Raw genomic sequence first — 13,508 nt, forward strand, 5'->3', positions numbered from 1 at the left:
ATGAAGGTTGTTGAAGAAGCAAACGAAAGGGACTCTGAAAGAATTCATACACTAAATCAACGTGCATACAATCTAGCGAAACAAGTAAATGAAAAAGGAAATGGGTTGCTAAAGCAACGAAAAAGGTCAAACAATCTAAGAAGTGGATTGAAAATGCAAATAAGGAGTCGATAAGATGCGTGTAGAACGTGACCGTCTAACAGATGTTGCTAGAATTAGAGGATATTTTGTTGACCAGGAACAAAATATGTATCCCTTATAATTTCCTAATTTGTGGAAACCAATCTAACTATGTATTAGGTTTTATAACTCTCTTTGCAATAATGTTAATGAAAAATGATAATTGTCATTTTAGATATTCATACCGTTCTTTTTACAAAATTCAGTTTGAATAGACATTAACATATTCATATTTAAAATTAGATTACATTTATGGCCGATAACCGGGAACTTGCGTCGGATGCAAACTAGCCCTGTCTACATAATTTTCAAACAATTCCATGTAGGTCTCAATTAGTTCGAAACCATTATCAGTCAACTCAACTCGATCTTCTATTACTGGAGTTGTCCTACATGTTTCTTCGATGATGTCCATTTTGTTGACAAATGGTTGTATATCTTCAGACATGGTAATGAGAAGCATTTGCATACAATGCTACTTTTCTCCGGTCCTCAAGCGATGAAGGCGATAATGAGATTTCCAGTATTACCATTCGTTGTTTACCACGTTGATAATCACGAATCATTTCTAATTCACTCGTATCAACAAGACATCCTTACTCGTCTTCAAGACGTGGTATAACATACTCTATAGGCAACTCATCCTCATCGTTCGAGTCACTAGATGTTGGAGACTGAAAATAGAATATACCTAAATTATGTTAATATACTATTTAACTAATGTCCATAAAAGTATTTAATGATAAAAAAAACACTTCCTGAAACATTTTCATAACAAAAAAAATTATAAAAAAAAAATAATAATAAAAACTGTAGTCAGTCTATCAGCACTTGCTTATGTGTCATCTTTTGGAGTCCTATCCGCTTTCAATTTAAGTTTTAACACCCTTTCTAATTTGTTCTAGGTGTCTTTGCTGGTTTATTTTTTATCTTATTTTGAAATTCAGTATCGTCGTTTTTTATATGTAAAAACAAAATTCCAAAAATATTTTAATACGTTACCGTAAAAATAAATTATAATTATAAAATTATTGTTTTTCGATTTTACCTTTATCGGACGCAATTCTGAAAGCTCCTGTAAATGGAATACAACTTCATCGTCCGTAAAATCCCCTTTTTTTTAATAACATACACTTTAACTCATTTTTGCACTAACATGTGTTATTAAACAATCCATATATATATATATATATATATATATATATATATATATATATATATATATATATATATATTGTAGTTTTTCTGGAATAGATCATCGGGTTTTGGAACACATTCATCGTGTTCCGGACCTACATTATCATTTCGGAGCCTCTACAATACCTTATTCCGGACTAAAATTGTCGATCAGAAACACAATACAAAGTACTTACATAACATTCATACACGTACAACAATAAAAATATATTTAAAAAAGGATAATATGGATATTCTGGAGTTGTTCCGGACTTGTTCTTCATGTTCCGAGCCATTCTGAAATACATAAATTGCTTTAGAAAATCAAATGCAAAGTAACTTAACAGTGTAAAACTTACTTAGTTTGACAAATCCATGATCAAAATTTGGTCCGAAATATAGGTAGATCAAGTTTCGGATATGTTCATTCTGGAACGCGTATTCCGGATTTTTCGTGTAGGGGACCCATATATATACTATTGGGCTACAATATTGGGCTTGGGCCGGTTTTCAGGTCCGGAATGACCCATTTCGGACCAAAAGGTTGGTTCTCAAAAAGAAATGGTTATATTTTAAAAAAAAGAACAAATTACACGAATGATCCTTTAGATTTATAGTTTTTCCCTAAAGTGGTCCTTACAAAACTTTTTTCCCTTAGATGGTCCCTAAGGAGCAAACATTTCGAGCAGCGTCTTGAGTCTTGGTGGACTGATACTATTTGCTCCCAGTATTTTTTTTTACGCAATTCTGTTGCTTTATTTATCCTACGGGAAGTTTGGAAAGACCACAATTCCATTATTCATGACAATGTAAAGCTCAATATAGTGAAAACGAGACAGCTAATTTTGAAGTGGCTGCTTGACACTGTGATTATTTTCCACCCGGCTGGGTTTACATGATCAAGCTTGCCTTCATGCTCTTCAGGTTCCTATTATTTTCCCCTAAACCTAAGAGGGGACGTAGGGTTAGCATCCACCTGATATTGGCTCTTTCAAACTCAATGTGGACGGTTCTAAGAGCATCAATTTTGCCTTTTATATCTTATAGAAAAGAGAGGAAGTCTAGCGTCGGTCCTAAAAGGAAGATGCTTTGGGGCATTCGGTAACTACCTAGTATGCTCTACTTTCTCCCGCCTTTAAGGACTCACGGCAGGAGAGCAATGAGTCTGTTCCCTCACTCCCACTAAAAGAAAACTCAATGCAAAACCGCTCGAGCAAAAATCCCCTATGACTAACTTAGTTAACAGATTTTGTTAAGCTTTGTTAAATGACAAATATACTCTTTGTTTTATGCACACAGATGGTCTTTATGACTCTCTCTCTCTCTCCACAGATTGCAGCCCTCGTTTCCCTCATCGTCCTCCTCTGGTCACCACCAATTCAAACCTCCCCCTGAAATGGGTGACCACCACCAATACCTTCACCAGACTTTTTTTTTACCTCCATTAAGTCATTCGCCCCCACCATCATAGCCAGACTCGGGCCTCACTTTGACTTGCTCGACTGCACAGTCAACGGCATGAGAGAATACGTTACCCTAAAAATCGACCCCTAAGTCTGTCACAACTAGCATTTTAGCTAGGAAATTTTTTCTTCATATAAAAGAAACTCTTGTATAGCTTGTAATCTAAGTCGATGTCATGTACTATGCTCATTCAAAATCAACCATTTGAATCAAAACTCATGAGTGAAGTTCAAAACCTAATACAATGCATCTCATATAATCAACTATGGGTTTGAAACCCTAATATCCCGGTTCAAACTCAGAATGGACCAGGGTCCTCTTGTTGGGCCTAATGGGCCAGTAAGTTCTTAATTTGGTTATTTTGGGTTAAGGAACCTTATTTGGGCCTTAAATAGACCCATATTCATTAAATAACAGCATTTTGGGCCATAAGACTTCTTATGGGCCTTATTGGGCCTAAAATGCCTCACTTTGTAATCATGGGCCTTAATGGACCGTAAATGGTTTCTTGAACCCTAAGGGGTCGTAAACTCCTTTTCCTGATCACTTTTGGGCCGTAAACCCTCATATGGGCCTAATGGGCCGAAAACTTTCAATTTGGGCCTCATAATTTCGAAAACAAGCAAACAAGGCCCAAACCCTATTCCTTCTCTTTTCCTTCCCTATAACGCCCTGATTCTCAGGTATTGCTTAAATAAGATTATTGGGTTAAGCTCTACTCGACGAGTTGGTTGACATACTCGTCGAGTAGCAGCGGGTCGGGATCGCGTGTTAAGTGACCTACTCGACGAGTCCATATTGGGACTCGGTGAGTAGGAGCTGGCAGATGAAACCCTAAATCCTGGGGTTTGCACCCTTATTTAAAGGGACCTTAGCCTCCCTTGGGCCTCTTTACAGTTCTAGAGAGTCCTGAGAGCCCTTATACGTGTGTGTGTGCCATTGTGTGGGTGTTGGAAGCTTGGAAAGAGAATATCGGAGGAAGAAAGCTAGGAGTGCAAAGGAATTGAAGCAAGGAAGGCATGGGAAGCAGGATTTACCTCAGCTACCATCCTTTGGAGGTATCAAAGTGCCATCCTTACTTCCCTTTTTTCTTTTGTTGAGTTTCTAGGGCTTTTATGGATTTTCAAGTTGGTATGATGAGCTATGGGCTAGATCTAAAGTTGTAACTTCAGATCTGGACCCTCTTCAGATTCTAGAAGCATAAATTTACAGTTTTGGTCGTGATTGAGGTCCCTCTTGTGCATGAATCCCCTTTAAGAGCTTAGATTTGGCATTTAGAGCCTTTAAATCCATGCATGCACGTAAAGTTTGCAACTTTACATGATAAGCATGCCCTGGAAGCTTGGATCTGTGATTTGGAGCCGCTGCATGGCTCAAAATAGGTCTGTATGGAAAAAGGACTGAAGAGACTCGGCGAGTCGCAAGGTTGACTCGGCGAGTCACTTGAAGATGACCGCGAACTCGACGAGTTGGATGAACAACTCGGCGAGTCCGATGAAGATTGCCATAAGACTCGACGAGTTGAAGAACAACTCGGTGAGTCGGATGAGTTTTCCCTGTATTATGTATGCGTGTGTATCCGTCGAGTTGCAAGGAGGGAACTCGAAGGGTGTCCTTAAAGTTGGAACAAGGATCGAGGGAACTCGATGAGTCACCCCTATGACTCGGCGAGTTGGATTGTACTTGAAGGAACTCGGCAAGTAGCCAAGGGTACTCGGCGAGTTGGGGTCAACATGGACTGTTGACCTTTACTGAGGACTTTGACTTTGACCAGGGGTTGATTGGTGGGTTATGGAGTACCTTATAAGGTTAAGGACTTATGAGTATATTGTACTATGATCATAGGTGGTGGAGCCTATGTCGAGTGATCCGAGAGTTGGAGTTTACCTTCTGAGTCGACACTGCGAGGTGAGTTATCCTTACTATATCGATAGGGTCTATAGCAACAAGGCCGAACCTTTAGTTGTTATTGTTATGGTATGCTACATGTGGTTATGATCTGTTAGATCGGAATCAGGGTAGACAGTATGTTATGCTCTTATGATCTATAAGGATTGGTATGTTAGTGACCTGCTAGGTCGGTACTCTAGTTACGAGAGAATTCTATGATTGATGATCAGTGTGATAGATATGTTTGATGTTTGTATATGCTAGTATAAGATAGATATGCACACATGGTTATTTGCTTGGTTGTTTGGGTTGAGGCGGTCCTGCTTTGTGTTGAAGGCCAACATACCCTATGAGCGGTCCGAGGAGACTGCAAGCCCACGAGGCAGACCAGTCATGCCGAAGGCTCATGATAGATTTAGATTGTGACATCCCCAATTTCACGGCCAGAAAAGACCGATTTGTTTATGCTTTGTTTTTAAAATCAGAGTAACTTTTAAAGAAAACAGTTGCGGAATTTGTTCCCAAAACAAAATATGATTAAATTATCAAAGCATTTCTTTAAAGAAATGTATTTTCATTATATAACAAAATCTTGAGATGTCATGTTCAATACAGACCAAAAGCATAAACAGAACAAAATAGACCTTACAACAGTTATTCATAACTACTGGCCTATAATCCAAAATTTCTCGTCAAGTCCACCAACTTATACTCTTGTGCCATTACCTGTAATACAAAGAAAACTGAGTGGGTCAGGCTTGGGAGCCTGGTGAGCATATAGGGTTTTCAACCCACAATAATATAATTATTATATTTAATTATCAAACAATCAATCCAATTACCCACCCCCATTATCTTCCTTTATTCCATAAAGATTTACCCTAAGAACCGACTACCCTTCTCCCATTCATTCCTAAGAATTTCCCTAAGGAATTGGCACAAAGTCTAGTGCTGCCATGGTTCTTAGATTACCTCTGGTGAACACGCAGTTCAAAATAATTAATGAACACCTAGATCAAGAACACCCATTGAACACACTCCGTTCAATAATACCTAATGAACACATAGTTCAAAAACACCTAACAAACACTTAGTTCAAAAACACCTAATGAACACTTAGTTTAAACATCTAGTGAACACTTAGTTCAAATATCCCTGGTGAACTCAATCACCTAAGGAACACAGAGTACGAAAGCTCTTAGTTCAAACCACGTGATAATAATATATATCTCGATCCTGAAAAACCACTAATATTATTAACACATATAAATCATATTTCTAAAACAATTTATCCCATCTCGTCGATCCCCACATACTAACCCTATACAATGATCTTACGAGTTCTAGCCTAAGGAATTGATATGAACAACAACTGACGAAGCTGCTTCGGAAATTCCCTGGCAGCAAATGAGGATCAATAAAGACATCAAATGAGGGGAATGGAATAAGTTTCACCACGAACCTTCGTTCGTAAAAGAAAGAACCACAAGATAGTTAACTCAGGGGTAGTTATCTAGATAACAATGCTTACGCGTGGTCCGAATATCATGAGGTATTATACCTCTAGACTCTACCTATCCCAAAATCGAACTTTGCCTAGCAGTGGCCTGAATATATGAGGTATTTCATGTGACAATCCGAAAATTTATCTGTCACGGTATCCCGTTCCCGTCAGTAAAACCCGTTTGTCTTTCAATTTTTCCGTTAACATTTTGGATTAGGTCATTTAATTTAAGACTTTTATTATGACCTCGTGAGTATCCAAACCCTTAGAAACGCGTGAAAATACCTCGTTATTTATTTGGAAATTTTTTAATTATAACTACGTCGGGTTACGACAACTAATCGGGTACGACCATAAGCCTCGTTTAACGTCAGTATCGGGTAGATTTCCACCGGGCCACAAACTCAGACCTTATATAAAGGATGAGTGAACTTCAATTTAGCTTTTTACCACCACCTCATAACTTTCTCTCTCTACTCTCTCTCTAAAACTCGACTTTGATCCAAAACCACCCTTTTCAAGCTCCAATTTGGTAAGTGATCTATCCTAGCTTATAGTTTAGCATGTTTAGCTTTCAAATTCATGTTTAAATCATCCAAAGGGACCAAAGACTTGTGTTTACGGTCCAGGAACCTCCCCAAACCGTGAACACCTATAAATGGGGTTTTGGAGCCCCCAAATCACTTCTAGTGCTTAGATAAGGCGTAAAGACTTGCATGTACGAGATTTGAACACCAAAATCTTACCATTTGAGGAGTAAACATGAGTTTATGGCCCAAGAACATTCTTGGACCGTAAACCCTCATTCATAGACCATAAACACCTTTTAAGGTGTTAAATTTTCCCTTAAACACCTCCAAAAGCTTCTATGAGCTTCCATGAGTGCATAGAACCTTATATTCCTTCATGAGATGCACCAAAACATACACAAATGAGTTACACTTGAGTTTACGGTTTGGGAAGGTCTCCCAAAACCGTAAACACCCCTTCTTAGACCATAAACACCCCCAAAGGGTGTTAAAGTGCCCTTAACACCTTGTATGGCTTAGAATTGGACCTAGAACTTTGTATGCTTAACCTACAACCACCAAAACACATGATTCATGGAAAATCATGAGTTTACGGCCGTAAACTCATGTGTTTAAGGTAGTAAACTCACTAAGAACATCTTCATAAACCGTAAACTCCTTTCCAAGGTCAATTCAAGTCCCGATCACTTCCTAAGCCTTTGATTCAACCCTAGAACCTTCCCTTGTGCAATGTAAGACCATTTAGCAACCAAGAACCCACCACCCATGATTTTACGGCCGTAAAATCATGGGGATATGTTCATAGGGCCGTAATCTCCATTAGGAGTTTACTCTTGAAGAGCAAACTCCATGTCTAGGCCATACACCCCCATAGATGCTACCCGGATCACTCCTAACACTTTATATGAAGTGTTTTCGTGCCTCGGAGTGTATATTCTTATATAATTAGTAGTTCAAAGTCTAACTAGATACAATTATGTATCTCTTTATATTACATAGGAACCTCTCACGTGTTCAAGCCCCGAACTGACACTTAGCATCCTAGCCGACACAATTCTCGACTGGTGAGTTCATACCCCTGCACCTTTTTCCATGTTTTTCAATGTTTTCAGGGGGGAATACAAGCAAAAGTACAAGGAAATCTTGTACTCAAACTCATTATTTCTTTTGAAATGTTTCATATTCCGTATGCTTTTAACACTGAAACCGTATTAGCCAACCGTTTAACTTGCAAAGTTAGCTTTCAGATTAATTGTAGATCTCTTTATAAAATGTTATAATCTATGTTATATTTTATAAATTACGAAGGATTCATGCTAATCATAAATTAGGATTATTACTAATAAAACACGCCTTTGGATAGCACCAGAACTTCGAAAATGCAGTTAGTGCACGCCTTTAGATGACACCAAAACTTCGAAAATACAGCTAGTGTACGTCTTTGAGTGTCACCAGAGTTTCGAAAATAAGTCTAAAGTACGCCTTTTGATGTCACCAGAACTTCGAAAATACTGCTAATGTACGTCTTTGAGGGACACCATAGTTTCGAAAATACGTCTAAAACACGCCTTTGGATGTCACCAGAATTTCGAAAATACGGCTAGTGTACGTCTCTGAGTGTCATCAAAGTTTCGAAACTTCGTCTATTAATATATTCCTCTGAGAGAAATTAGATTTTCGAAAATAAAATTTCGAATAAGTATAGTAGATATTCGACATTCGTATATAGGATAACCAGGCTTTCAGAATACTTATCTAATACTACAAGTATGGTAGATACTAGTACATTGCATTCCGAACAAAGAACTAACCACATCTTTTAGGAAAATAAGGGTTTTTCCTGGGATAACATAACTGCTCTTAACCAAACTGTGTAACAAATGAATAACTAAACTTTCCTTATAAGAAAATATGGGATTTTCTTGGATATCATTTTTATTAGAAAATCAAAGGAAACTTGTTCTTTTACGAAAACAAACCGCTTATGAACTCACCAGCTTTATGCTGATTTTCAAACTGCTTGTATTCTCAGGTCCACATTAGACAGGTACACCGCGATCTTTTGGAGAAGACGGAGCAATTTAGCAGTCTCGTCTTTACTTTTGTTCAATTTGGATGTATATATCTATAATCATGTATAACTTTACTTTCAAACAAATATAAATACTTCTATGTAATGTAATGGTTGTGTTTACTACGCTTACTATGTACATGGGTTGTGATACTTTACATGACGTCCTCCGCCCCGGAACGTTTCCGCCATCGGTTTCAGGGTGTGACACTTCACCCCCAGACGCACCCTATCTAGCAATATAGCACCAGACACACCTAGCAGTGGTCTATTACCGACACACTTTATTAGGCAGTTTACGAAGTTCCCTTAATTACTTCGTGAAAGAAAACATTGACATATGAAGCTCGGTTGATCACTTCATAAAAGAAACGCTGACTCCAAATCTCTCTCAACATAAAAGTATGGGGAAATACTACAAGAGTACTCCCGTACGCTCCCGTAACCGACACACAAAATTGTCAAAAAGACTTTGTACATGATAGTACTTCTGGCACATTATAGTACAATGGTATGCGAAAGACTCGTACCTGAGAACATAATAGTACCCTGGCACAAGCAGCACCCAAGACACAGAGCTTTGAAAAGGAATTCGTACATAAAAAGTACTTTTGTACGTAGGACGTACTCCACCGATCATCAATCTCACCCCACACATACTCTTAATAAGAGACTACCCAAAGTCCAATCTTGATTGAACTAAACATCCCTATTTAAGTCTTAACCCATCACTAGGCAAGTCTACAATGCCTATAATCAATTTTTGATACTATCTTCGTTTAGGCAACGCCAACTAGTGTATACTTAACATAGGGTTTTAAGTAATAATATCATATATACACATCTTAACACATATTGAACCATATCTGATTCGCACGTTGTATATCATCAAATATATCTAACACGTATTTCGGATAATAATAAAGACTTCACATACATATGTATATTTCATACTTTAATCAATACCCGTATTAAAATCACGTTCCTAAAAGGGACTATACACATGATACCTTATCGAATGAACACGTAGTTGAAAACTACATAATCCATACTCCCGGATCTTAAATTTGCCTCATTACCTAATCCATATTCCCGGATCTAAAACTAACCTCTTGATCTGATCCATACTCTCGGATATAAAACTAACCTCCTGATCTGATCCATACATCCAGATCTAAAACAAGTTTATCTCTTTATCCTTTTATCTCATGGTCCAACCCATCTTTTATCACCTACCAACAACCTCGTCTACTCATGTTCTACCCAACATATTTTTTTAGATACAAAATACATATATAGTTTAACTCATTAAAACTTATATAATTCATCCATTCCACAATCATCTCAAATAAACAACAATATATTATACACATAGCATGTATTTCATAGCAATTAGTTAATATTTATGTGTTAGAAGAAAGTGACCACACACTCACTTGATCAGAAGATGATCGGACAACACTACGGCTTGTAGAAGTAGTATTCTTCGGTAGATCTGGAAGATCTTCACAAAAATTGGCTTCTCGCGGACAGAGCTTCGGCTCGGGAATCGCACTTCTCTGGATCTTCGGGGCTTCGGGACTTGCTTCGGGTCTCGGGAATGATACCGGGGCTTCGGGATATTTCTTGCACGAAAAACGAGGTAAAACGGGAGAGAGGGAGAGAGAGAGGAGAGGAAATGAGCAAAGTAATAAGGCAGCCTCACACCCTTTATATAGGGGCTGATTCTTCGAATTACGTTGGGCGTAATTAGAGTTACGCTGGGCGTAATGTGGATAAGGCCGGTGACTCCCCCCCCCTTTCGGATAATATCGAATTTATATTTAAATTAAATACTTTAAGTATTTAATAAACTTCAAAAAATTCATATCTTCCTCATACGAGCTCCGTTTTCGACGTTCTTTATATCCCCGCGTAGGTGAGACTACAATCTACAACTTTCGTTTAGACTCCGTCGGCTAATTTTGAATTTATTTTTATTATATTATTTTAGTAGGTCGGGACAACAAAACTCCGTTATAAATTCATAACTTCTTCATCCGACGTCCGTTTTCGTCTGTCTTTTTATCATTGCACTACTAATAATGAGATCTTCGATTCTCGTTTAGATTGCTTCGACCAAAAATCACTCGATCTCAAATTCGAGTTTCGGGTTGCATACTGTTAAGCTGAAACATAGAAAAATCATAACTTTCTCATACGAAGTCAGATTTGGACGTTCTTTTTATGCACGCTCTCGGTTTAACGAATTCTATGACTTTTGTTTAGATCGCTAAGGCCAAATCCCGCTCTATCGTAAATTCATTATTTACGTCGCGCTGCGTCGTGTCGGTTCTGTCGCGAAACTTCGACAGGTCATAACTTCTTCGTTATAACTCGGATTTCAACGTTCTTTATATGTACGGAATCTTTGTAACATATACTACAACTTAGTTAAGATTATTCATTCTAAATAATCTTCTATCAAAAAGTCATTTTTGACGCTTAACGTCTCTAAATTGACTAGCTCGGATCTACGGGCATTACATAGATAGACTGTAGGCCCAGTAGGGCGGTCCAGTCAGGCCGATAGCCAGTATGCATGTTGATTGATTGATTGTTACTGATATGACATTCTGTAACATCCCAAAATTCAAGCCCGAAAATTTCATTTTTGAAGTAATATGTTTAATAAACATTTTACCAAAACATTGTCGATAAAACAACACCTTACAAAATCATAATGTTGTGTCTCAAACCATGACATCAAAAGTAATAAATATCAGAGTACAATCCCAAAAACTCAATGCGGAAACCATGTGTGTGTGATGCGCTGCTACACCGTCGGCTCCTTCCCCTTCGACGAAGAGGTACCTGAAACCAAAACCAAAACTGTAAGCACAAAGCTTAGTGAGTTCCCCCATCATACCACATACCATACAATATCGTCAGTATCTTTCAACCGGTAACCATCATCGTCTCCTTCCCCTTCGACGAAGAGGTACCTGAAACCAAAACCAAAACTGTAAGCACAAAGCTTAGTGAGTTTCCCCATCATACCACATACCATACAATATTGTCGGTATCTTTCAACCGGTAACCTTCATTGGTATCTTTCAACCGATAACCATCATCGGTATCTTTCAACCGGTAACTGCCATCGGTATCTTTCAACCGGTAACTGTGGACTATTTCACCCCCTACCACTAGCATGCAACAACAGATATAAGCATACAGTCAGGTATATCTGGGTACCGACCTACCCCTAGGTCCTAAGGACCACTTTCAGGGAAGCTAATCCCTACTACAAACATAACATGTCATACAGTTAAATCTCATGACCAAAACACATAACCAGACCAAGATAATTATCACAAAGACAATCATCTTCTAAATACCTCTTTTTGGTGGGCCGGCATTGTGGCCTTAGACCCACCCCTACTGGAAGGTAACTCACCTCAATGTCGTGCAGTGTTTGAATTATCCTCAGTGCACAAGTCGACTCCCTTCGACTCCTCGATTCTTACACGACAGCCTTCCAGTCAACACACAGCACGTGCAACCCTAAACAGGGTTAGTCCAAGTCCAGTCAAAGTCAACTTCAATGAACTGTAGAAGGTGCACAAGCTCGGGTTCCCTTGGTCTTTACTTGCTCCCTCAAGCTTTTCTCCTTCCTTCTTAAGACCACAAGCACCAAAATCCACCAACAAGGCTTAGATTGCTTCAATAACGACTAGGGTTTCAATGAGAGGTGTTCTAGGAGCATAAGGGACGTTGTGGCCGACATAACATTTTTTAAATAGGGTGCAAACCCTCGGATTAGGGTTTTTGTCCAGACAGGGTCTACTCTTCGAGTCCGGGACCCGACTGTCGAGTCCATCACTTAAATCCCACGTCCCGTCCCGCTTCTAGTCGGCAAGTTGGTCCTTCAACTCGCCAAATCCAAGGCCAAAAATGCAAAATACTTAGAAAGAAATACGTAACAAGACCCAAGTGCTACAAATCTCCCCCACTTATTTTAGACTTCGTCCTCGAATTCTGGTTCTCGTTCCTGAAACAGCTCTGTGTAATGCTCCATCATCTCGTCCATCGGCTCCCAAGTCCATTCCGAGCCCTTCCGGTGCTGCCATTGCACCTTCACGAGCTCCACCCTCTTGTTCCTCAAATCCTTCGACTTCCGGTCGAGGATTGCCACATGTCGCTCGATGTAATTCAGGGTGTCATCAACCTAAATGTCCTCCAAGGGCACTACTGCTGAGTCATCCACCAGGCACTTTCGCAGCTGAGAAACATGGAAAGTGTTGTGTATCTGACTGAGTTCGGCTGGCAGATCTAGCCTATACGCCACCTTGCCCACCCGGGCTATAACCCTGAATGGTCCAATGTACCTGGGGCCCAATTTTCCCCATTTCCTGAATCGGATAATGCCCTTCCATGGCGACACCTTCAGAAGAACCATATCCCCGACCTGGAACTCCAGGTCTGATCGACGCTTATCGGCATAGCTTTTCTGCCGACTCTGAGCAGTCTGAAGCCTGCTCTTGACCTGCTGAATCCTTTCTGTCGTCTTCAGCACTACATCGGTGCTCCCCATGACCCTCTGGCCAACCTCGCTCCAGCACATTGGGGTCCTGCACTTCCTCCTGTATAACATCTCAAAGGAAGGACGATCGATACTCGCGTGGTAGCTATTGTTGTAGGAGAACTCAGCCAA

The sequence above is a fragment of the Lactuca sativa genome, chromosome 5 (assembly GCF_002870075.4).
Source record: "Lactuca sativa cultivar Salinas chromosome 5, Lsat_Salinas_v11, whole genome shotgun sequence".
NCBI classification, from domain to species: domain Eukaryota; kingdom Viridiplantae; phylum Streptophyta; class Magnoliopsida; order Asterales; family Asteraceae; genus Lactuca; species Lactuca sativa.